Source organism: Mirounga angustirostris, unplaced genomic scaffold, assembly GCF_029215605.1.
Source record: "Mirounga angustirostris isolate CCGP_5_RB_7025 unplaced genomic scaffold, mMirAng1.0.hap1 SCAF_11, whole genome shotgun sequence".
In the NCBI taxonomy this organism is placed as follows: Eukaryota; Metazoa; Chordata; class Mammalia; order Carnivora; family Phocidae; genus Mirounga; species Mirounga angustirostris.
This window is the reverse complement of record NW_026991719.1, coordinates 119,069,485-119,093,438: the sequence shown is the minus strand read 5'-3', so window position 1 is coordinate 119,093,438 and position 23,954 is coordinate 119,069,485. Positions and strand designations below refer to the sequence as shown.

Here is a 23,954-nt window from a genome sequence, read left to right as displayed (position 1 = left end):
GATTCAACAGTCTTACACAATTCACAGAGCTTACCATAGTACATACCCTCCCCAATGTCTATCACCCAGTCACCCTGTCCCTCCCACCCCCCACCACTCCAGCAACCCTCAGTTTGTTTCCTGAGATTAAGAATTCCTCATATCAGTGAGATCATATGATACTTGTCTTTCTCTGATTGACTTATTTCGCTTAGCATAATACCCTCTAGTTCCATCCACATCATTGCAAATGGCAAGATTTCATGTTGGGTTTTTTTTGATGGCTGCATAATATTCCATTGTGTATATATACCACATTTTCTTTATCCATTCATCTGTTGATGGACATCTTGGCTGTTTCCATAGTTTGGCTATTGTGGACATTGCTGCTATAAACATTGGGGTGCACATACCCCTTCAGATCACTACATTTTATCTTCGGGGTAAATACCCAGTATTTCACTTGGTTTTTGCGTTTTGATTTTAGCCATCCTGACTGGTGTGAGGTTATATCTCATTGTGGTTTTGACTTGTGTTTCCCTGATGATGAGTGATGATGAGCATCTTTTCATGTGTCTCTTGGCCATCTGGATGTCTTCTTTGGAGAAATGTCTGTTCATGTCTTCTGCCATTTTTTAACTGGATTATTTGGCTTTTGGTGTCGAGTTGTATAAGGTCCTTATGTATTTTGGATACTAACCCTTTATCAGATAGGTCATTTGTAAATAAATTTGTCCATTCTGTAGGTTGCCTTTTAGTTTTGTTGGTTGTTTCCTTCGCTGTACAGAAGCTTGTTATCTTGATGAAGTCTCAATAACTTATTTTTGCTTTTGTTTCCCTTGCCTCAGGAGACATATCTAGAAAGATGTTGTTATAGCCAATGTCAGAGAAATTGCTACCTGTTCTCTCTTGGATTTTTATGGTTTCAGGTCTCATGTTTAGGTCCTTAATCCATTTTGAGTTTATTTTTGTGTATGGTATAAGAAAGTGGTCCAGTTTTATTCCTTTGCATGTTGCTGTCCAGTTTTCCCAACACCTTTTGTTGAAGAGACTTTTTCCCATTGCCTATTCTTGCTTCCTTTGTCAAAGATTAATTGACCATATAATTGTGGGCTTATTTCTGGGCTTTCTATTCTCTTCCATGATCTATATGTCTGTTTTTGTGTTAGGCATTTCTTAAATATCTTATTATTAATGATTTCTAATTCAATTCCATTGTGGTCAGAGAATATATTTTGGATGATATAAATACTTTTAAATAGATTGTAATTTATTTTATGGCCTAGAATGTATATTGCAGTTTGGGGATATACTGTTCAATAGATATTATGTCATATTGACTGTTCAATTCTCTATATAATATTTTTTTTTCTTTTTTCTGTGTTTTAGCACTTGCTAACAAAGGAGTTTTTAAATATCCAACTGTTTATGAATTCATTTATTTTTCCCTTCATCATATCTTTTTTACATACTGTGCATTGGACTCCCAGCTATGCTAATCCTCAACTCACTCCCTCTGAGTCTGGCCCCACAGCAGTGTGTTTCTCCCACGAGTAGGCATTAATGAGTCTAAGATTCTGTTTTTACCTCACTGACACAGGATGTTCCACACTGTCTCCTACTCAAGATACAACATAAGGAATTCAATGGGCCCCCCCAAATTAAAAAATTTGCCTTTAGTATAAATAGTTTCACGTTACTATAAAATTGCCACAACTGAAAACCTCTTATTAGGGTGTGTGCAATAGGTGAGGATGTGTTAAACCTATTCGGTTGGAGTTCTGACCAACATGCTATGTTATTGACAGTTGTTTGCCTGGGTCAATGGTTTCAGATTGTAGCCAAAGAACTGACTGAACTAAATGGCCCCATTTGCATTATACTCATATCTCTCAACTCACAGACCCAGACTGTGTTAGAATTCCATTTTTAATTATATGTAAATCTTCTTTTGGGGTAACAGCTATTTCCAGGAACCTCTGTTCCCAGAAGATGACTTTGTACGTAAAGAGCTGGCACCGTGACCATAAATAGATTAAAAAAAAAAAAAACCCAAAACAAAGCACAGCCTCCATTTAGCATATGCAACCTTCCATAGTGCAAGTCCAAATGAACAAATCTCCCAAACAGGTAACTTTTCTCTTGATAGAGAATGTGTTAGTAGGGAGAGGCCTTAGCAAATGTCCATGTATATTGGATAGCATTTATAGATCACATTAGTGATCTTTAATCACATAGTTGCCTTTTCATTTCCTTCCATAAAATTGAAGAGCAAGCATACTTTTTTTCTTGTCACATGGAAGAATAATGGCTTTTAACAATGGCTTTTTGATTTGCACTAAGCCTAATCTTCTTTTGAGGAGTGCAATTATCAAGGACATTGTCACTGTTGTATTGTCCTTGAGTACTCAGTGGTGAATTTGAAGATGCGAGAAAGCTTTCTTTGCATGAAATCAAGTCTCTTGAAAAGATAACAGGCAACTGGTAATGAAATGGAGACTAACGTCTTCTGCAAATGTTATATTCTTCCTTCATTACCACTTTATAATGGAATGCAAGAACACTGCTTTATAGTCTATGCTGAGAACAGCATGTATTGACCTCTTGTCAGTACTTCAGGCTAGAGTTCTCAGTTTACTGTTGAGATATAGTATAGCTATTGACAAGCAAAAGGAACTGCCAGAGATAGAGCATATATTATTAAAGCAGTTCATTTTCTCATCAACAGTTTATGTCTTGCTTTGGATAATTAGTGAGGTCTTGGAAGGAATTAGTATGGTATTTGGGAATGTGTGTGCCAAGAGAATATACATACACTGAATTAGAAAAGAAATGTACTCATTTATGAGGGGACTGAGCAATGTGAATGGCATGCACATAGAAACTGAGCTCTGAGATCATTCACATGGTTTTCCCATTGTATGCATACAATTGTCCCATTTATTTCTCTTTGTCTATAAGACTGACCCAGGGTCATTATGTTTCTAATGTTATACCACTGCATATATCCAAAACTACTTCTTCATTCACCCACCATTACCCTGCATAAACTGAAGAAAAAGACTCTATTCCCACTCAGCAGCCTGAGGATATGTCAACCAGAGGATATAATTGACCAAATGAACTCATTCCATTTACATAGCCAAAACGTGTGCAGGAACAGGTAGAACTCCAGGGACTAACCCAGATATGCTATCTCTAGATGATCTCAAGCATCTAGATATTCATATGAAACTTAGGTAGGGGGTGCCTGGGTGGCTCAGATGGTTAAGTGTCTGCCTTCGGCTCAGGTCATGATCCCAGGGTCCTGGGATCGAGCCCCACGTTGGGCTCCTGGCTCAGCAGGGAGCCTGCTTCTCCCTCTCCCTCTGTCTCCCCCCTGCTCATGCTCTCTCTCTGTGTGTCTCAAATGAATAAATAAAATCTTAAAAAAAAAAAAAACTTAGGTAGCCCAGTATTCTATCCCTGGTATTTGTTGTTCAAGGTTATGTTTCGACCTAATTCCATCTTCAAGTGTAGGTATTCACTTCAAGGTGGCTGAGAATAACACACTGTCACATTTTATATGAATGTGTTGCATTCTACGATTATGGTCTATTCCATCCCTCAGTACACTTAGGTTTCTGTCTTTTTGAAATGATTATTTCCATTGTATTTTGTATAATCACGGTTCCAGGAGGGAATAACCTTCCTCTTAGGTGGTTCAAGTGAAACCACTTTATCTTTTTTAAGATTTATTTATTTATTTATTTGTCTGTAGTGTCATTTGCAAATATCTTCTCCCATACCATGGGTTGCCTCTTTGTTTTGTTGACTGTTTTCTTTGCTGTGCAGAAGGTTTTTATCTTGATGAAGTCCCAAAAGTTCATTTCTGCTTTTGTTTCTCTTGCCTTTGGAGACATGTCTTGAAAGAAGTTGCTGTGGCCGATGTTGAAGAGGTTATAGCCTATGTTCTCCTCTAGGATTTTGATGAATTCCTGTCTCACATTGAGGTCTTTCATCCATTTTGAGTTTATCTTTGTGTATGGTGTAAGAGAATGGTCCAGTTTCATTCTTTTGCATGTGGCTGTCCAATTTTCCCAGCACCACTTATTGAAGAGACTGTCTTTTCTCCATTGGATATTCTTTCCCGCACCACTTATTTAAGAGACTGTCTTTTCTCCATTGGATATTCTTTCCTGCTTTGTCAAAGATTAGTTTACCGTAGAGTTGAGGGCCCATTTCTGGAATCTCTATTCTGTTCCATTGTTCTATGTGTCTGTTTTTGTGCCACTACCATGCTGTCTTGGTGATCACAGCTTTGTAATATAGCTTGAAGTCAGGCATCTTGATGGCCCCAGCTTTGGTTTTCTTTTTCAACATTCCCTTGGTGATTTGGGGTCTTTTCTGGTTCCATACAAATTTTAGGATTGTTTGTTCCAGTTCCCAAAAAACAAAAGTCCAGGGCCAGATGGCTTCCCAGGGGAATTCTACCAAACATTTCAAGAAGAATTAATACCTATTCTTCTGAAGCTGTTCCAAAAAATAGAAATGAAAGGAAAACTTCCAAACTCATTTTATGAGGCCAGCATTACCTTGATTCCAAAATCAGACAAAGACCCCACCAAAAAGGAGAATTACAGAGCAATATCCCTGATGAACATGGATGCAAAAATTCTCACCAAAATATTAGCCAATAGGATCCAACAGTACATTAAAAGGATTATTCACCATGACCAAGTGGTATTTATTCCAGGGAGGCAAGGGTGGTTCAACATTTGCAAATCAATCAATGTGATAGAACACATTAATAAGAGGAGAAAGAAGAACCATATGGCCCTCTTAATTGATGCAGAAAAAGCATTTGACAAAATACAGCATCCTTTCCTGATTAAAACTCTTCAAAGTATAGGGATAGAGGGAATATTCCTCAAGTTCCTAAAATCCATCTATGAAAAACCCATAGTGAATATCATCCTCAATGGGGAAAAGCTGAGAGCCTTTCCCTTAAGATCAGGAATATGACAGAGATGCCCACTCTCACCTGTATTGTTCAACATAGTACTAGAAGTCCTAGCAACAGCAATCAGACAACAAAAAGAAATACAAGGTATTCAGATTGGCAAAGAAGAAGTCAAACTCTCTCTTTTTGCAGACGACATGATACTTTATGTGGAAAACCCAAAAGACTCCACCCCCAAATTACTAGAACTCGTCCAGCAATTCAGTAATGTGGCAGGATACAAAATCAATGCACAGAAATCAGTTGCTTTCTTATACACTAACAATGCAACTGTAGAAAGAGAAATTAGAGAAACGATTCCATTTACAATAGCACCAAAACCCATAAGATACCTCAGAATAAACCTAACCAAAGAGGTAAAGGATCTATACTCTAGGAACTACAGAACACTCATGAAAGAAATTGAAGAAAACACAAAAAGATGGAAAAATATGCCATGCTCATGGATCGGAAGAATAAACATTGTTAAAATGTCTATGCTACCCAGAGCAAGCTACACTTTCAATGCCATCCCGATCAAAATACCCCTGGCATTTATCAAGGTAAGGGTGCTTCTAGACAAAGTAACTTGCACAATGTCACACAGCAAAGAAATGGCAAAGCTGGAATTTCATTGGCAGTAGACTGGCACCCAAGTTTACATGATTTACTAACCTGAAGTAGTTCTTTTGCTACTTTCTTGTTTTCTATTAATAACATGATTCACTTAATAATCTAGGTAGAGATTTATTTTAATCACATACTTGCATACACAACCATATGGCTTCAGGAAAGGGGATGGACAAAGTATTTTTTTTCAAATTCCTGGCACTTCTAAAGGCTTGGGGAGCTGAGAAGGACCTATGGAGGAGAGGTCATGTGGCAGGAGCTGTCATTCTAAAGAAGTCCAACTACTGCCAGAGGAGCGGTGCAGAGGCAGGAGTTGGGGAGAAATACTACCCTTACCTTTCTCTCCTCCCGTCCTCCAGTGTCCTGTTGGTGCCTCCAATGGGCTAAACCCGTCCAGTACACAGAAGAGGCAGAAAAAGGTGTAAGGCAGACCTGCAGAGGGTGAAGTGGAGGAATGGAGAACAAATCAGCATACATTTCAAGTTTACTGCTTTTGCATAGAAGGATGAGGTGGCACCCAAAGCATTTGAGATTATTCCATGTCACCATCATCTTTTGGTTGGACAAGTGCAATTTTATCCAAACCAGTCTCCCTACATCCACACATGTGTCTCCATCCAATCACAACACCATGGAGGCCAGAGGAATCAGTTCAAAACAAAACAGATGAAGAAGCAAACACACAACAGCAGAAACAGACCTATAAATACAGAGAACAAACTGTTGGTTGCCAGGGGGAAGGGGAGGTGGGGAGGCAAGCAAAATGGGTGAAGGGGAGGGGACGATACAGGCTTCCAGTTATAGAAGGAATAAGTCACAGGAAGAAAAGGGGCAGTGTAGGGAATATAGTCAATGGTATTGTAATAGCGTTGCATGGTGACCGATTGTAGCTATGCTTGCAGTGAACACAGCATTATGTATAGACTTGTCCAATCACTATGTTGTACCCCTGAAACCCATGTAACATGGTGTGTGTCAACTATACTTCAATTAAAAAAAGAAAAAAAAATGGCATCAGTAAAGGTAACTGCATGGGGAAAAAAAACATCTGTCTTCCCTGCCCTCTGCACTGAACCTTTCCATAGATTCCATTGCTTTTAGGACAGAAACTTGGTCCTTACCAGGGCCTGCAGTGTCCTACCTGGTCTAGTCCCAGCCTAACCCTTCCGTCTCTCCTGCATTCAGTTCCCTCCAGCATGACTGGCTTCCTTTGCTTCCTGCCTGATTCTGAATCTTTGAAATGTTGCCCCTTCCTCCTGGAATATTATTCCTGCTTTTCCCTCTTAGTCAATGCTTCTTCATCCCTCAGATTTCATCTCAAAAGGCACTTCTGAATGGAAGCCTTCACATAATTCCTAGATCCAGTTAGCTACCAAGTTTTATACATTTTGCTTATCTCATGTATATTTTCTTCATTGAATCTTCTCAGCTTAAAATTCTACTCTTAGCCATTTGATGATTCGCTTGATTTCCATCTCTTCTACTACATAATAAGCACCATGAAGCAAGGAATTTGTCTGGTTTTGTTCACCATTGGACCACAGGCCCTAACTCAGCATTTGCACGTGATAGGCTTTCAAAAGTCATAAGCAGTGTTGAAAGACACATGTGTACACCTGAAACTAACATAACACTGTATGTTAACTCTACTGGAATTAACAATTTTTTAAAAGACACACTGTGGGGGCACATGGGTGACTCAGTCCGCCAAATGCCTGACTCTTGATCTCAGCTCAGGTCTATGATCTCAGGATCGTGAGTTCAAGCCCCATGTTGGGCTCCACACTGGGTGTGGAGCTTACTTAAAAAAAAAAAAAAAAACAAAACCTACAAAAGACACACTGTGTACCTCAACTACAGTTCAGGATGTTAATACCAGATAAGATGCATGCATTAGAATGTCTGGGTACTTGATACATTGTGAATTTATTATTCAGTTCTCTGTGCAGAAAAACATACAATAATATAGCCACAGTTTATATTGGCTCTTCATGTATCTTGCAAGAAAAGCAATCTTTTTTTTATTTGTATTTTTAGGTTATGTCCTTGAAATGTCTAAGCTAAAAATCATTGGTGGCATTATTATGCATCATAGAAATTGTGTTTCTAAGAAATAAAAAATAAATGTCTCTGAAAACTATGTTTAAAAACCACCTTTTTACTATCTTGCATTTTTCTTCCTATAAAACTCACATTTTCCTGGTCATGAAAAAGAATGCAGTTGCCAGGAAAAAGGTGTGAGCGTGAATGCATAATATTTAAAATTATTCAAAGTAAATGTTCTTTCAGAGAGGAAAATTGTTATATCAGGAGAAATGCTGTCTGCTTCCTAAGAGACCATTCTAAACAAATAATTATAAACCACATTTTTGATGTGGCCTATGAAGTTCTGGATGGCAGAATATTTCTGTAATTGGCTTAGCTATGTTCAGGGAGACATGACTTCAGCCCTGTTGCCATATCCCTTATTAAGGCTGTTTCTACACAGGCAACTGGGAATATATGTGAGGGAAATACCTTATAATTTTGTTGAATTAATTTAGTCAGTGCCAGTTATTTTTAACATTCCAAGAAGCAAAGAGAAAGGCATAACTCCTTCAGTATGCCTATTGGAATGGGGAGTAAGGTGGCGCATGCAAATGAGAGAATGTGCAGGAAGTGCCTAGCTTGGTGAGAATAAATACTATGTAATATCACACAGTAGACACTTTGTAAATATAAGTTCCCTTTCTCTCCATTTATTGAGGTACTCAAATTGTCAGGGAAATACTGATTATAAAAGTTCAGTCACACAGCTGGAAGGATGTTTCATAGGGAAAGGTAGTCTATTGGCTTTATTTGTATTTCTTCTCAAGTGGGCACGAAGGAGACAGGACAGAAGGATTAAAGGTTCAAAATGAGAAGGCTCAGTGGGGTATAAGAAGCCATGGGGGAGAGAAGGAAAGGTGAGTGCAGTGAAGACCAACAGTAGCATCACTCTTATATAGGCAGGTAGTGAGAACGCAGAACTGAGCAGCTTGTAACTTTTAAAGCAGGAGTACCTGATTTTCCATTGGAATCTTAGCCAGGATGGTAATATATTAAAAAATAAAAGAGGAACTCATGGGGTTGTTGTCAGGAAGGGGAGCGGGATTAGATGCCCACCCTCTCATTCTTTCCTCCCCATGCCACCACCACCATGAAGCTTTGATATTTCTACAAATAACACGGTAGCCACATAGCCCTGAGTTCAACCACAGCACCATGGCCAGAGGGGACTTACAGCCAAGTCTCTAAGGAAAACCGAGAGGTTAGATAGTTTCCATCTGAAGTTTAGGAGGAGAAGGTACTTAATTTGGACCTGGGAATGCCTGGTTTTAAAACTGAATCTTTCTTTCTTTCTTCTTCTTTTTTTTTTTGTTTTTATGTAAAGCTTCTCTGAACCCCCCTTTTTTTTTTTACTGCTCTGATGAAATCCCTTACAGGAAGTGCCGTCAGAAGCGAACCTTTTTAAAAATTTTTTTTTAAAGATTTTATTTATTTAACAGAGAGAGACACAGCGAGAGCAGGAACACAAGCAGGGGGAGTGGGAGAGGGAGAAGCAGGCCTCCCGCAGAGCGGGAAGCCCGATGTGGGACTTGATCCCAGGACCCTGGGATCATGACCTGAGCCGAAGGCAGACGCTTAACGACTGAGCCACCCAGGCACCCTACATCATTAGTTTTTGATGTAGTGTTCCATGATTCACTGTTTGCGTATAACACCCAGTGCTCCATGCAGAACGTGCCCTCTTTAATACCCATCACCAGGCTGACCCATTCCCCCACCCCCCTCCCCTCTAGAACCCTCAGTTTGTTTCTCAGAGTCCATAGTCTCTCATGGTTTGTCTTATCTTTCATTCATCGCTGATTCCAAAGACTGAAATTTTAAATTGGCGGAAACTGCTGCTTAGGCAATGTCAGTGCTTTTTGTTAAATATTTTATTTTATAGGTAAAAGACTAGATCATTTGTTACTTTATTTATTTATTTATTTATTTATTTATTTATTTATTAAGATTTTATTTATTTATTTGAGAGAGAGAGAATGAGAGACAGAGAGCACGAGAGGGAAGAGGGCAGAGGGAGAAGCAGACCCCCTGCTGAGCAGGGAGCCCGATGTGGGGCTCGATCCCAGGACTCCAGGATCATGACCTGAGCCGAAGGCAGTCGCTTAACCAACTGAGCCACCCAGGCGCCCACATTATTTATTTTATTGAAAAAAAAATGAACAGATCCTGAAATTGCTGACTTGAGATAATTAAAGAAGGGATGGTATATAAATCTAAACCTTGGTTTTGAGATTGATGGGTTTATACTACTTTTGCTAAAGAGCAAAGTTGCTTTAAAAATATGAGAAGAAACTAAGGAAATAGTGTGTTGTGCTCACTATTTTATGTAACTTCTATTTGGATTGACAAAGGTTGTAATTTCAATTTAACTGTCAGCTGACATCACTGAATGGGACACCCCAAATATAGCATTATCAACAAAGCCCATCCCAAAAAGATAAAACCAAAACCAAAACCAAAGCAACCCACCTTTTCCAATCCCAAGGGGATGAATGCTTTGCCGGTGCAGGCTAAGTTGAGAACCTGCAGTAAATATCAGCCTATAGTTAAGAAGCAAAGATGGGAATAAAAGCTATCAGCAAAAAATGCTTTGTTTTCCCGCCACCAAATCTGCCATTCTTTTCTATGTGTACCTACATATTTTGCCTCCTACTTCCCACTAAAATGGAAGACATGACTCTGCAATGAATTAACGCTATATATCGAGTTCTGGCCGTCAGAATGTGACCAATGGGATATGGACCTAGGCAGTCAGGAATCTGTACATTCTCCATGTGCCTTCTCTCTCCAACCTCTATGTCTGTAAGTGATACACTTGTACATGGCATCGTTACAAGCTGCAAGGAGCATAGATCTTGAGTCACTGACTGGAGAGTTGTCTGATCCTGTTATGTCACTATACATGTTACTATGACATGAGTGACAAGCCTTTGTTGAGTAAGGCCACTGAGTATTCATTACCACAGCATAGGCTCTACCATTCTAGCTTATCTTAACTAATATAGATGGCAATGGGTTTTGTCAGGTTTTCAATGATTTCATAAAGTTTCACTAGATGTTGCACGCTTGGCTCTACTGTTCTGTATGTTAACTTTTCCTTCCTTTTAGCTCTGCATTTATCTCTATATTGGTCAATAGATCATATCCTTAAAAAAAAAATGTAATGGCATAGAAAATAATTTAATTTGGCTCTAATCCAGCATTTTCCAAAGTGTTTCTTTAAAAAGCATTACTTTTGGGAGCTATTAATGTGTATACCTGAACAGAATTTCCAAGCTTATATAATTTTGGAAAATGCTACATTCTATAGATCTGTCTTGGAGATGCTTGACATATATTATCATAGTAAAGGCTCTGAACAGACCTGTAATAAAGAAGCCAAAGTTACCTTTTCCCAAGAGTTTGCACATTTATTTGACCATGACTTTTTTCCTGCAAATATTTCTTAGAAGTAGTTCCTTTTGTGGGGCACCTGGCTGGCTCAGTCAGTAGAGCATGTGACTCTTGATCTCAGGGTTATGAGTTCTAGCCCCACATTGGGTGTAGAGATTACTTAAAAATAAAAAATCTTTTTAAAAAGATTTATTTATTTTAATCTAAAGAGGGGGAAGGGACAGAGGAAGAGAGGGAATGTTAAGCAGACCCCCCTCTGAGCACAGAGCCCATTGTGGGGCTCAGTCTCATGACCCTGAGATCATGACCTGAGCCAAAACCAAGAGTCGGATGGTCAACTGACTGAGCCACCCAGGAGCCCCTTAAAAATAAAAAAAAAAAATCTTAAAAAATAAAGTAGTTCCATTTGTGCAAAAGTAGTTATGGAGATAGCCTGAGGGGAAAAAAAGTCCTGTAATTTCACTTAGAAAGATAAATTTTCACCAAGAGGACATTGTATTAATCAGAAACAGAACCAGTAGTTAAATAGGTGTATTAATTTCCTAGGATTGCTGTAAAAGTGACCACAAAACAAATCGCTTAAAAAAGCAAAAACTTAGGCTTTTCACACTTCTGGAGCCTAGAGGTTGGAATCTAAGGTGTCAGCAAGGCCATGCTCCCTCTATAGGCTCTAGGGAAGGATCCTTCCTTGGCTCTTCTGGCTTCTGGTGGTTGCTGACAATCCTCGATATTCCTTGTCTTTCTTCTCTGTGTGTCTTCTGTGTCTTCAAATCTCCCTCTCCTCAAAGGGGCACTGGTCATTGAATTTAAGGCCCACCCTAATTCAGTATGACCTCATCTTAATTTAATTACATCAGTTAAGACTCTAGTTCTGAATAACTTCACATTCACAGTGTCTGGGATTGGCACTCCAACATATCATTTTGGGGACATAATTCAAGCTCCAATAGTAGGAAATATTTTTCATCTAAATATCTAGCTATCAATCAAAAAATTGGCTTATGCAATTGTAGCATCTGGCTAGGCAAGTCAGAAATATATAGGGCAGGCCAGCAGGATGGAAACTCTTGGGCAAAAGCTGAAACTGTCATCCACAGGCAGAATTTATTCTTCATGGAAACCCCAGTTTTACTCTGATAGTCTTTTAACTGATTGCATGAGGCCTCCACACACTATCGAGGGTAATTACTTTGTTGCAAGTCACCTGATTGTAGATGTTAACCACATCTGTAAAATGCCTTCACAGCAACATCCAGCTTAGTGTTTGATTGAATAACTAGGTACTATATCTTAGCCAAGTCAACACAGAAAACTAACCATCAAACATAAAATTAAATTGTAAGGTCAAGAACCTTCTGATGTTCTAGCACATTCTAAAGCTCTCAGGCACACAAAAGCTTCTTTTCTTCTTAATTAACAGAATTTTCTTGGGTTACCTTGATCAGCCACGAGGTTGTCATTATGAGTCCTGTCTCTGAATGAAAGGGAGAATTGATGTGATGCAATTTAATTGTTCAGGTATTTTTTTTTTAAAGATTTTATTTATTTATTTGAGACAGAGAGAATGAGATACAGAGAGCATGAGAGGGAGGAGGGTCAGAGGGAGAAGCAGACTCCCTGCCGAGCAGGGAGCCCGATGCGGGACTCGATCCCGGGACTCCAGGATCATGACCTGAGCCGAAGGCAGTCGCCTAACCAACTGAGCCACCCAGGCGCCCCAATTGTTCAGGTATTTTAAGAACGAAAACATAATGCCTATTTGGCTGTCTTGAAATCTTTGAAGTGATCTTAGAGAGTACCTAAGCTATTATTCTTACTTTCTCAATGGGCGAACTGGGCCCAGAGTGGGTAAGCACCTTGCACCTATTTTTAATGGCAGGTTCAGACCCAACCTGAGGTAACAACCCAGTCCAGTTCTCTTTCCACTGTGGCTCTCAAACAAACTCTCCGGCTTTCTTCTTCGAGTCATTCCACTGTGGGAACACGTGGTGCTGAGCAATCTCCTGTGCCCATCTCCCAGGACCCATAGCTCGGCTGCCAGACGCCGTCCACATTGTTAGAGAGGAAAGTATGTGGGCAGGAGGGCATGGCACCCAGCAGAATGCTTTTCTTGCCATGGACCTCTCAGGACCCTCTTTAAGTATGGGTTGTGCCTCCAATTGGCATCAATTTGTCGTCACTCCGGGTACACAAGGTTGGCTTGCCTCTGCATTTCGATGACACTGTATGTTTTGATATCCTAGGTGACATGTCTGCATAAATACATGAAGACGGGAACAGCAAAGGTCATAACTTTTCCTATTACTGAAGATAAAATTTAATGAGCTAGATCACAGGCTGCTTTAAGAACGGCTGTGCCAGGTTAATGGGGCTCTGCCACTGAAGCCAATTACACTGGGTACAATTACAGCCTATTCTAATAGCTGTAAGTCAGGGTTACACAAAGATTCTGTCTCTGGGTAATTACTAGCTAGGAAGCAGGTGAGGGGAAACTAAGCAAATTGATCAGTGGATCATACAAGAGACACACAGAAAGCACAGAGCTTGTAGCTATTCCGGGTGCGTGTGGGTCATCTGTTGCTAAGAAGGAGCTGGCTTCGCAGTCAGAAAGCCCTCTTCTTTTACCACTCACCAAAAGGATATGTGATTTCAAAGACGCTTTTAGAAAAGTAGCTGAAAAGTGAATAGTAGGAGAGGGGGAGGAAGAACTCAGAAAGCCCTTCTCTATTGAAACGGTTTCCCTGAGGATTGTGAAAGATTTAGTGCGTTGATATTATTAATTTCTTCCAACCTAAATACAGGGGAGTGTTACCAAACCCAACATGATTTTGTAAAATTTGGACAAACAGACCTCAAAGATTGACTTAGTAAAAGACCTCCTTTAAATTCTCTGCTAGCCTCACCCTGGCGGCTATTTACAGGTCCTTTCCTGCACATGGCTAAAAGGGGGTCATTGGAGAGTCTTCTGACAATTGAAGATCCATCAGAAATATAGATGAAAACACTTTGAAATTTCAAGGTAACAGAATTTTCCTATCATCTCATGGATCGATTTGCACACTATTGATTTTTGAAAAGCCTTCGAGGACCAACACACCTTCTCCAAGTGAAACACACGTGTTCAGGTTATCGCTGAATAAATATTTTAAGATCCAAGGGAGTGTGTGTGGGGGGGTAATGTTTCCTTTCTGAAAGCATCAGTGACATTTATTGGAACTGTGGGAAAGTCATTGCCGACAAAGGCAGCTGTATTTCTGTGTGCTGCCTTTTGAGTAGAATGATGTTTATAAGGGAATGAGTATTAAATAAATGACACAAGCAATGTCAATTTTTCAAAATGTTCTTTGTTTCCAAGAGGTTAAAGATTAAAAAAGTAATTCCTAATATTGGTTGTTCAGACCACAATTGGAAAGACTTCCAGAATGACTCAAGATTTTTAAAAGATCCTTTCAAAGTAATGAAGTAATCTGTGGTAGAGTAGAAACAAAGAGACGAGAGGGAGTAGGTGGTAGAATGTGGAGTCAGATGCTGTTCTCTTGCTGCTGCTTGCCCTGAGATTAAATTTTGGTGATATTGCTCTTTTTGTCATTAGAAGAGAAGGAGGAGGTTTTTCAGTAATTGTATATTCATTCTGTCCCTTTTCTCTCTTTAAACAAAACTCATTTCTCCAATTTTTTTTTTTTACAATCTCCAAAATGTCATTTGTTTTTACTCCTAATTTAAGATTGCTATCCTTTTCTTGGTTATCTTCCTCAGAGACTCTCCTTAGAGAATTAAATTGTGCAAGTATGCTTAATAATTTGGAAGAGGCTTCAGTCATTCCTATCAAGACTGCCTTGTAGAATTGCCCTTTGGTGACAAGCCCCCCGGGAGCCCTAAATAAATCAAAGGACAGAATACTCTCCCATTTTTCTTCTAGTTCTTTCACTATTCAGTTGTACATATCTAAAGAGGGAGAAAACCCCACTGAAAGTGTATTATATTTGAGAGTTACCCAAGAAATGATGCAGCCATCCTTTCTACTAAATAGATCCAATGCTGATCTGTCTTGGATAACCACAGTGTTTTGAACGTGTAGATTTTTCTATGAAGACAAACAGATATTCTTCTTTAATATTTAGATTGACTGTGGCTATTCAGAGAACGTAACGGTCAGCCCTGTCATTCACATAAGTGCTGGGCAGTAGAGAGAAAATAGGAGATCTACTTTGAGTTGAGAAGTGAAAAGGTGCATCTGATGAAGAGCAATACATCCAACACCATATATTGCATATATCCACCTAGAACTGATACAAACCAAGAGTGAGAAACCCCAAAGTTTCAAAAAAAAAAAAACCAAACCAAACCCAGATATACTGGTAGTTTGCTCTAATACCAATGGGTCCACATTAGAGACAAAACAAAACAGAGTCACATAGGAGTGATCTTGTCACTGGCAGAATTAAACTTTCTTAAAGTGGGGTTCAAGAATGACCCAGATCAACTCATATCCTGCAGTCTCTCCTTACTCAAGAGTGGTTCACAAACCAGAAGGCAAAATTTCGGGGCACCTGGGTGATACAGTCAATTAAGCGTCTGATTTCGCTCAGGTCATGATCTCAGGGTCTGATTTCGCTCAGGTCATGATCTCAGGGTCGAGGGATTGAGCCCTGCTTCGGGCTCCCCACTCAGCGGGGAGCCTGCTTCTCCCTCTTCCTCTGCCCCTCCCCCCACTCCTGCACTCCTGCACACTCTCTCTCTCAAATAAGTAAAAATCTTTAAAAAAAAAGAAAGGCAAAATTTCAAGCTTCACCTCAGACCTACTGAATCAGAATCTGCATTTTATCAAGTGATTTGTAAGTGCATTAAAGCTTAAAAAGCACTGCCCCAAACACAACAGACCATAAGGTTCTAGGGTCTACTTCCATTATAATATCTCTAAAAGAACATTTCAGATTTTCCAGATCCAATTCCAGATTGTTTCATGAATCTTCCAATAGGTCCACACTCCGGTTTGTCTCTACATTATGAGCATTGAAAGCCATTAGTGGGAAATGACCATACTAAGGACAGCATGGCCTTTAGTGGAACAAACACTAAGCTTGGCGTCAGAGAATTATGCTCAATTCCTGACTCACCACTAGCTATGTGAACTCGAACAGGATGCTTTAGCTCTTTAGTTGTCCTTTCTTCGACTTATAAAATTGGGTTAATACTACCCATGTCATGGCGCTGTTAAGAGAATGGACTGAGATGACGTAAGCAGAGGGCTTAAATAAATCTAAATTTGATCTCTTGCCTGAGGACCATCTCTACATTTCCTCCCAGAACCTCAATATGAATTTCCCCTCTCTGGTTCATTTTGTAGTTTGCTGCCTCAAAGTTATTAGGCAACTTCGCATCATTTATATTCTTACATTTGAGGCTCACATTTCCTCAAAGCAACAGCCTCTTAGGCCTCATCACAAGCGCAACATGATAATTTAGGTGAAACAATTTTTCCCAGGCCTCATTGCAATTAGAGAACCCCAGAGTCATTTTATGACCATCTGTCAAACTGTGACTTGGAGAGTGCTGAATCCTATATCACAAACTAATTGATCCAGAGGGCTCTTCTCATTTAGATTGCTGGACAATTTGTCCTTGTTTGCCCAGCACAAGCCTAGTTTACTCTTGTTTATTCAGGTGTGATCATTAATGCCCCCAATTTCACTTTAAAAGAGGTCTCCCAGCTTGTGTGAGAAATTACACAGTCAGCTATAAGCACATGACTGGCTTTCCAAAGTTAAACAGCAAGTGCAGAAGAAATGTTACACTGGTTCCCTTGCTTTGCCTGAGCAGCTCTTCAAAAAAGTTGCTTCTGATATAGAACCCTATACATTGCCTCAGGCCTCCCAATCCAATGTGGGGCCTGCTGACTCTCTGTTGGCATTCACATCCTGCTCTGAGGCCTCCCCTCTATCGCACATGGTGCAAACTTGGGACTTTCTTGCCAGACTGCCTTGCCAGCTGAGATCCACAGAGTCTTAGATACCATGCTAAGATGCATTGGCATGAGGTTTGGGAGGCAAATGAGAAGCTCAGATACATTTGCTGCTTCCTCTGCAAGTGGCAAGTGGACTCTGGGATCCAATTTGTGATCACTTTGTGATTTCAAACAGAGGGTGTTTTTTCATCGCACCCTCTGCAGCCCCCAGCCACTTAATCGGCTTTGAGGCTGAAGAAGATCTGTAAGGTTGGCAGTGACTTTCTGCAGATCCCCGACCCTGGGCAGCAGCATCTCTGTAAGCCTCTGCTTGACTTGTCCCCTCTTTTTTCCTGCCAGGGCTTTGTCATTTGCCTGCTTATTGATGTTCTAACAAATTTATTGAGCTATAATTGATCTAATTAATCGTCCCCGCTCCTTCTCCCTCAGCCCCGGGCAGCTAATGATCTGCTTTCTGTCACTATAGATTAGTTTACATTTTTAAGTTTTATATATAAATGGAATCTTACAGTATGTACTCTGTTTTGTCTGGCTTCTTTCACTCATCTTAATGTTTTTTGAGATTCACCAATGTTGCTGCAGGCATCAGATTTCATTACTTTGTATTACTGAAGAGCATTCCATTCTATGGAAATACCTTATTCACCCACGCACCCACTGATGGACATTTGTACTTGCTTCATGTCCAGTTTTGGTTATTACAAATAAAACTACTATGAAGATTCCTGCAAGTCTTTGTGGAGACATTTTTTCATTGCCCTTAAATAAATAATTAAAGAGTGCAATGGCCGGCTCTTTTTCGTGGCACCTCAAATGCGGCAGGCTGTTAGGACAAAGCTGAACATCTCTTTCCCAGTTCCTAGCTGCCAGAAAATCATTAAAGTGGATGATGAACACAAACTTTGTACCTTTTTTGAGACGTGTATGGCCACAGAAGTTGCTGTTGATGCTCTGGGAAGAATGGAAGGGTTCTGTGGTCTGAATCAGTGGTGGCAATGACAAACAAGGCTTCTGCAGGAAGCAGGGTGTCTTGACCCATGGCCATGACTGGCTGCTGCTGAGTAACAGGCATCCTGCTACAGACCAAGTAGGACTAGAGAAAGAAAGTGCAAGTCTGTCTGGGGTTGCTCTGTGGATGTCAATCTCAGTGTTTTCAATTTGGTCATTGTGAAAAAAGGGGAGAAGGACATTCCTGGACTCATGGATACTACTGTGCCTCATCACCTGGGGCCCAAAAGAGCTAGCAGAATCTGCAAACTTTTCAATGTCTTTAAAGAAGATGATGTCCACAAGTATGTTGTGAGAAAGGCCCTAAACAAAGAAGGTAAGAAACCTAGAACTAAAGCACCCAAGATTCAGCATCTTGTTACTCCACATGTCCTCCAACACAAGCATCAGTGTACTGCTCTGAAGAAACAGCATACTAAGAAAAATAAGGAAGAGGCTGCAGACTATACTAAACTTTTGGCCAAGAGAATGAAGGAGGCCAAAGAAAAATGCCAGCAACAGATTGCCAAGAGATGGAGGCAGTCCTCTCTGAGAGTTTCTACCTCTGAGTCTAGTCAAAAATGAGATTTTCTAAGAGTAACAATAGTGGTTGTACCATTGTCTATGACTTCTAGTTGCTCTGCATCTTCACCAACACTTGTAATTGTCTTTTTAATTTTATCCATTCTAATAGGAGAGAAGTAGGATGATCCACATCTCCATCAAGACTTAAAAATGGCCACATTAGCCTGGAGGGATTTTAGGTAAGATATACAAAATACTAGGTAATGGTGAAGGGTGAGAGAGAACAGAATGAATCATGGAATAGGGGTGGCCATGGGGAATGACTTAGAGAAAATGCCCTTTCCTTACCTTGTGAGCCTCCAGATTTGAATGCGGAGTGATGAGGAAAGTTAACAGGTCAGTGTGAGAATGCTCTTTAGAGGGTTAAAGAAAGCCCCTTTGTCCAACCAGAGGAACATTAGCCTCCACAAACCCCCCCCCCCCAGAGGTGTTAAGAGTGGTACTTTGTGATTTCGAAGCCACATCATGACGTCCCCGGTATCCGCCATGCTATGTTGATGTCCAAAGTGGTGCTCAGTGATGTCTAAGGCCCCCAAGCCACCATTGACTGGGTAGTGCTTAGCTGATCAATCAAACTGAAGAACTCTACTCCTCATTCCTTGGGAGGGTACATATAGGCAGGTCAGAGGCTCTGGGTTAGGCTGGTTCTTGCCTTCATCATGGCTAAGGTAACCAAGAAACCATAGGAGCCTGGAATAGTTATAACACAACCAACCCCAAGGACCAAAGGGAGGAAAACGAGAAAGACCCTCTGTCAACCGAGGTCCAGAGATGGTGTCAAGGTGAGATGACTTCAGGCAAGCTCTTCCTCTTCCCCTATTGACTTTGTCTCCCAAGTCCTTTACCCTATCCTTGCCTAGCACAAAGCTCCTCATTGATCCACACCCCTTTTCATGAAGCCCCCACCTTCCCATTTAGTTCGCATCCTCTTTCTCCAAACTAATGCCCTGGCCTCACTCTCTTGCCCTTCCAGGTGCCAAAAACAACCAGGAAGGCCAAAAGATCCCTTCAAGGGAACCTGAGAAAAGCAATCTCAAACATCTACCACTCATTCAAAAAAGCTGAAAAGAGCATGAAGCCAACAATATTCAACTGTTACCATATGCTGAATAGAAATGGCATCAAAGCAGGAGAAGAAATTAAAATAAGAGACAAGAACAAATGTCCCAGAACAAGAGACCCTGGAGAAACCCACCACTTCACATAACTTGTGCAGCCAGTAACTGAATAAAAAAGGCCAAAGACATTAGAAATACCTGTTGAGGGGCACCTGGGTGGCTCAGCCAGTTAAGCATCTGACTCTGGATTTAAGGTCAGGTCATGATCCCAGGGTCCTGAGATCAAGCCCCTAGTTGAGCTCTGTACTTGGTGGGTAGTCTGCTTCTCTCACTCACCCTCTCCCTCTGTCTCTCCCTTCTCTCTCTCTCAAATAAATCAATAAATCTTAAAAAAGAAAGAAAGAAAGAAAGAAAGAAAGAAAGAAAGAAAGAAAGAAAGAAAGAAAGAAAGAAAGATCTGTTGAGTCTTCAGAGGCCTGGTTTCTGGGAAATGGCCAACCACATAGAAGCTGAATCTCATACCAGCAGGGTAAACTGATGGCTATGATTAAAATAAAAATCAAGTTGTGAAAAGATGAAATTCTGTGTGTCTCTGAATTCTCCGTTGGTGGGGAGGGAAGCAGGAGCTGAGACAGGTGTGTGAGAAAGGAGGGACGTGGTGTCCTGGATGGTTGGGGACCAGACCCTCAGGTCCACAGTTAGCCAGACATAAGGGATAAGGACCGAGCTTTAGAACTGAGCACTGAAGATAAATTCCCCTCCTGAACACTTTATCACAGGGGCAGAGAATATACGGATGTGGTGTTACTGCATTTGTTTGGGGTAGGGAACAACATTAGGATCTAGATTGCCACAACCCAGATGTGAAGAGGGTTTAAGGTGTGGACAGTGACTGTGACTATATGATACTTTCCAAAAAAAAAAAAAAAAAAGGCAAAACAAAGAAATCACTTCCTGGTCACCTGCCTCAGAGTGAGGTTCACTGTACCCACCACCATATGCTGTAAGCTAAAGGTGTTCAGAAATGCTCACCTTACTAAAAGTCACCATCAGCATTCCCAAGGACTAGAATAATGTTGGGAGGGAACAAATCCAATACTGATTAGTTTCCTTTCTTGCTAAGAAACTGGGGGTCGGGGGGTGGGAGTAGTCCACTCCCAGGGCAGGTGATTAAGAGGATCTTTGTCTGCAGAGTTTTAATACAACTATAAAACCCAGTAAAAGCTGGTCTTTTAATTATCACCACACCTCAACATTTCTAAATAACAACAGTAGTAAAACAGTCTTCCTCAATAAAGCCTTTTGTTAGTTCAAATTCTAAACATTTTTGTGATTTAGGTTTCAGAAGCTCAGGTTTATTCTATAACTAAATAAAAAACTAAACTCGATTCAAAATGGCCAAAGGATTTTTGTATATATTTCTCCAAAGAAGATATGCAAATGGCCAATAGGTGCACAAAAAGATGCTCAACATCATTAATCATTAGAGAAATGCAAATCACAATCATGAGATACCACTTCCTACCAGGAAGGCCACTGTGGAAAAAATTAAAACTAACAAGTGTTGGTAAGAATGTGGAAAACAGTTTGGTGGTTCCTTAAAAAGTAAATATAGAATTACCATATGATCCAGCAATTCCTCTTCTATACCACTTAAAATTGAAAAGAGGTACTCAAACAAATACTTGTATGCCAGTGTTCATAGCTACATTATTCACGATAGCTAAAAGGTGAAAACAACACAAGTGTCCATCAGCAGATGACTGGCTAAATGAAACATGCTATCTATATCCATGCAATGGCATATTATTCAGCCATAGAAGGAATGAAGTCCTGATCCATGCTACAACATGGATAAACCTTGAAAACATTATGTCAAGTGAAAGAAGCCGGACACAAAAGGACAAACTATATAATTCCCCTTATATGAGGTACCCGGATGAGGCAAATTCATAGATACAGAAAGTAGAATAGAAATTACCCAGGGGTTGGGGGGAGGGCGGAGTGGGGAGTTCTTGCCCAATGGGTACAGAGCTTCTGTTTGGAATGATGAAAAAGTTCTGGAAATGCATTGTGAGTGAACTTAATGCTACTGAAGTGTACACTTAGAAATGGGTAATGGGAATTTTACTTTATGTACATTTCACTGCAATAAAAATGCAAAAAGTTTGTAATATTCAAAACAGCATATTTTTAGTATTTATCCTTTAAAAAAATCATTGTCTTTGGGGCGCCTGGGTGGCTCAGTCATTAAACGTCTGCCTTCAGCTCAGGTCATGATCCTGGAGTCCCAGGATCGAGTCCCGCATCCGGCTCCCTGCTAGGCAGGGAGTCTGCTTCTCCCTCTGATCCTCCTCCCTCTCATGCTCTCTGTCTCTCATTCTTTCTCTCTCAAATAAATAAATAAAATCTTAAAAAATAAAATAAAAAATAAAATAAAAAAATCATTGTCTTCTGCCATGGAGTTCACTTGGAGAAGGCCCTGTTGCACCGTTGGCCCCAACACAGGCTGGCAGTTACCACTGCTCCTTCCTATAGAAAGTTCCTAATGGTTTGGAACTGTTTTGAGATGACTTCCAAAGCACTTCCAGTCTGTAATCCCAGAGGTCATGTATGTAATACACACATCCTACATTTAAATGGGAGATTCTAAATACATGATGGTAATCACAAAGACTGTAAAGGTAAAGACACACTGGATTAATTTGCTTAATGAGCTGCTAGGAAACACTGCAATACTTTTGGGTGCTGTAAGCTTTGTTAGGTGGGATGAGAGTAATATTTAGTCTAGGGCTAATTTTGCCCCACCCCGGCTGCAAACCCCTCTGCGTACACTACTTTGTGTTCTACAGAATACTCTGCACACTATCCTCAGCCCTGTTTGAGCCCGAGGGATTGTTCTTCCCAAACCTCTTGGGTAGCTCTTCCCTTGGCCTAAGGTAGTTTCCTCACACACATTTGCTAATCAGTAGTATGCTGAGTACTCCGGGGGTTGGGGGGCATCTGTAGATCCCTTAAGTTCTCTCTCTCTCCTTCTCCCATTCTCCACCCCCCTATCTCATTCCCCTCTGGTGCTCTGCCCCCTGAACTCCAGCCACCTTGATCTGCCCGGACCCCCAGCTCTATCCCTTCACCTTGGGGGAACCACCAGGATCTTACCAGGTTTCTTGTTTCTGTACCACAACCTGGAAACTCAGTCCAGGCCATAAGCTGGGTCCTCTTAAGCCTCACCTTGGACATCACTGTCCTTTATTAGCCAATGTCCCATGTCTTGAAAGCTGATGGTCAATATACTTTGATTTTTTAGTTGTTGCAAACAGGAAGGTAAAGAAGTTCTTGTTACTTCGTTTTTCTCAGAAGTGGAAGTCTTATCCCTTGTAATGGTTTTGAAAAGAACTAATTTACTGTAAAAAAAAAAAAAACAAAACAAACAAAAGAAAACACACTTCCTGTCTGAATAACTTCGAATTGTTCTTATTTTACTACTGGGACATTGACTACAAGTATGCCTAGAGTTTGAAATAAACAATGTAGGGCGCCTGGGTGGCTCAGTCGTTAAGCATCTGCCTTCGGCTCAGGTCATGATCCCAGGGTCCTGGGATCGAGCCCCGCATCCAGCCCCGCATCGAACCCCGCATCGGGCTCCCTGCTCTGCGGGAAGCCTGCTTCTCCCTCTCCCACTCCCCCTGCTTGTGTTCCCTCTCTCGCTGTGTCTCTCTGTCAAATATATAAAATCTTTAAAAAAAAAAAAAAAAAGAAAGAAAATGTAATAACAGAATTGGAAGCTAACATTTATTCAGTACTTACTGTTTACTGGGAAAATTACACATTTAGTAAAATGACTCAGTGAATATTAGCAGACTCTGAATATTACCAATTTTATTTAATATTTTTAGTACATGTATATGTAATTCAATTACATTTATTTGAAACTATGCTTTATTAGTCTATAAGGAGTAGTGGTGCTAAACCAGGAGCTAAACAAGTTCTAAATGCTAGCAAATTTAAACAATGGACCTTTGACATTCAGTGGCTAAATAATTATATATGATTTCAGCGACTATTTACATAGATTGAGTCCTTACAATACTTTGCTTGCCTTATATTTCTAACACTTTCTAAAAGTAGGGTATTTTGGGACTACAGAATCTGATCACAAAAGTGGAATTTTAGTTTTAAACCTGACTTATAAAGTACAAACATAGTAAGCTTTTTGTAAAATATTTTAAAAATACAGAAGCTTAAAGAAAAATGAAAATAACCAATAATCCCTTTGCCTACTGATAAG

The 23,954-nt window shown here is 40.3% G+C and overlaps 1 long non-coding RNA gene and 1 other non-coding gene across 2 annotated transcripts in view; one reads left to right on the top strand and one right to left on the bottom strand.

Moving 5' to 3' along the window:
• Positions 1 to 23,954, bottom strand: part of LOC135362041 (uncharacterized) — a 220,363-nt gene that overhangs the window by 75,866 nt on the left and 120,543 nt on the right. The gene's annotated exons all lie outside the window — the stretch shown is intronic.
• On the top strand, positions 9,032 to 9,075 carry LOC123851685 (small nucleolar RNA SNORD49). The gene has a single exon (XR_006792674.1). It is a non-coding gene; the product is annotated as a small nucleolar RNA SNORD49 (small nucleolar RNA).